The sequence below is a fragment of the Cetorhinus maximus genome, unplaced genomic scaffold (genome assembly GCF_964194155.1).
Source record: "Cetorhinus maximus unplaced genomic scaffold, sCetMax3.hap1.1 HAP1_SCAFFOLD_1165, whole genome shotgun sequence".
Classification (NCBI taxonomy): domain Eukaryota; kingdom Metazoa; phylum Chordata; class Chondrichthyes; order Lamniformes; family Cetorhinidae; genus Cetorhinus; species Cetorhinus maximus.
This window is the reverse complement of record NW_027597107.1, coordinates 87,981-90,496: the sequence shown is the minus strand read 5'-3', so window position 1 is coordinate 90,496 and position 2,516 is coordinate 87,981. Positions and strand designations below refer to the sequence as shown.

General features: G+C 49.0%; 1 non-coding gene across 1 annotated transcript; it reads right to left on the bottom strand.

Moving 5' to 3' along the window:
- Nucleotides 1–1,223: 1,223 nt before the first annotated feature.
- On the bottom strand, nucleotides 1,224–1,386 carry LOC144675804 (U1 spliceosomal RNA). Its single transcript, XR_013575166.1, has one exon. It is a non-coding gene; the product is annotated as a U1 spliceosomal RNA (small nuclear RNA).
- Between the last annotated feature and the right edge of the window lie 1,130 nt (nucleotides 1,387–2,516).

The window sequence follows — 2,516 nt, the reverse complement described above, 5'->3', positions numbered from 1 at the left end:
CCACCCCTCAAAGAATTTTTATTTTGAAACCTGCAATCTGAAGATCCAGACTGGGACAAGGACTCTTCTTCTTCAGGAGTTTCCTGAGACCTTCTCCAAGGCCGTGCCCCATGGGCCCACGTGAGTTTGTGTCCGTTTCTTACCCTGAGATTTAATTTCCTCTCCGGGACCCTGGTTTTCGGTGGCTCCGGTTAACCAGTTCCTGTTGGACTGTGGGCCTGGAGTTTCAAAAAGAAAATCCTGGGGTTAAAGTAGCCCAGCCTTGCAATCTAAAACTTACATGTTAGCCTCCAGTGTGTGAGGAACAGGAGCCCCACAAGAGGAAATGAAAAGTCCTAAAGTGAAGCTGCCTAAAATCTTGTTATAATTCAGGGACAATGCGTGTATTTTGGGCTGTGCGATCATTCTGACGGTTAAACGGGATTCCCGGTGGTCATTTTACTGAGGGTTTAGATTTCTATCTGCCTTTCTCCAGTTTTCTTTCTGTTTATTTCTTCGCTTTGCGCTATTTAAGCCTTCAAGGAATAATCACAGGTGAATTGATGGGCCTACAGCAGGGCAAGTGAGCTGCAGAAGGGGCAGGGAAAGACTTTTACACATGAGGAGAGGGGGCAGGAGTTTCAGAAGGTAGGAGTCACACAGGGGGCTGATTAAGGGGGAGATTATACAGAGGGGGTGGGAGGCTGCTGTTCGTTTCGGAGGGGGATAATTAGAATGAACATGGGGACAGGGTGCTTGTTCATGTTTGAAATAGTGAGGGGTCGCTGCTACATGTTTAAAATGGTGAATGCATATGAGTTAATAGCTGATATGAGTTTGTATTTATACAGACGTCCAGATAGATAGGGGGTGGGGCGGTGCTGGGAGTGCGGGGACTGTTGTGATGGTGGGTTGGGTGTTAGATGGGGGTTGTTTGAGAGAGATTTTTGAGTGGGCAAACGCGGGGTTAAAAATGGCGCGAGTAATTTGGCGGCCACGAAACAAACGGTCTGGCGAAAATGATGCATAGATGGAATAATTGTCGGCTGATAATGACAGGGAGGAAAAGAATGGGGGTTGGATAATATTTGCGAGGAGGAAAGAAAAAGCTAAATAACCAGTCCAGTATAGATTTTGAAGAGCACACATTGGGGGTTATATATTTCTTTTTTCAGAAAAGGTTGCTGACAGGAAATAGAAGAGAAAATGAAAGATATGATGAAATCTATTTTTTGAATTGTGAATCGGGGAGAGCGCAAACGCAGTCCCCCACTACCACAAATTTTACAGTCGAGTATCCCGCATTTGGGGACATCGCAGGCGTCAGCACACCCGAAGTGCAATGGGCTAGCATCGTCCTGGGAGAACCTTTTTTTTTTGCAAAAATATACTTTATTCATAAAATATCTTCAACCACATTCCAAACCATTTCAAAAACACCATTACAAGGGTACAATCCGGTTCAACTTTAACAAAATGTATCACCAGGTGCATCAGTACAAACAATATTACAATCATTTACAGGCTTTCACTTTGAGCTGTACAGCCCGAGGGGCTCTAAACAGTTCCCAGTCTCTCGGTGCGCTGTGGCAGAAAGGTCTTAGACAGCGGCCCTTCCCCATTGCGCTTTTGCAGCAGCTGCCCCAAGCTTTAGTGCGTCCCTCAGCACGTAGTCCTCGGCCTTGGAATGTGCCAGTCCGCAACACTCGGTCGGGGACAACTCTTTGCGCTGGAAGACCAACAAGTTTCGGGCAGACCAAAGCGCCTCTTTCACCGAGTTGATGATCCTCCAGCTGCAGTTGATGTTTGTCTCGGTGTGTGTCGCTGGGAACAGCCCGTAGAGCACAGAGTCCTGTGTCACAGAACTGCTCGGGATGAACCTCGACAGCAACCACTGCATCTCTCTCCAGATCTTCTTTGCAAAGGCACCAACTACAAGGATGTGAACAACGGTCTCATACCGACCACAGCCACCTCAAGGGCAACATGCCAAGGGGGTGAGACTCCTGACTTTGACAGTCTGCTCGGGGAACCATCCCACAGGGTCCACCCTCTCCTTTTCCCTCAGGGCCTCTAAGACGTTACGTGCTGACCACTGCCTGATGGACTTGTGGTCAAAGGTGTTTTTCTGCATAAATTTTTCCACCAGGGACAGGTGGTACGGCACGGTCCAACTACTTGGAGCGTTCCGCGGCAGCGTGGCCAGACCCATCCTTCGCAACACCGGGGACAGGTAGAACCTCAGCACGTAGTGACACTTGGTGTTTGCGTACTGAGGGTCTACGCACCGCTTGATGCAGCCACACACAAAGGTGGCCATCAGTATGAGGGCGATGTTGGGCACGTTTTTTTCCCCTTTATCTAGAGGCTTGTACATCGCGTCTCTGCGGACACGATCCATTTTCGACCTCCAGATAAAGCGGAAGATGGCTCGAGTGATCGCCACCACGCAGGAGTGTGGAATGGGCCAGACCTGCGCCACGTACAGCAACAGCGAGAGTGCCTCACACCTGATGACCAGGTTCTTACCCGCAATG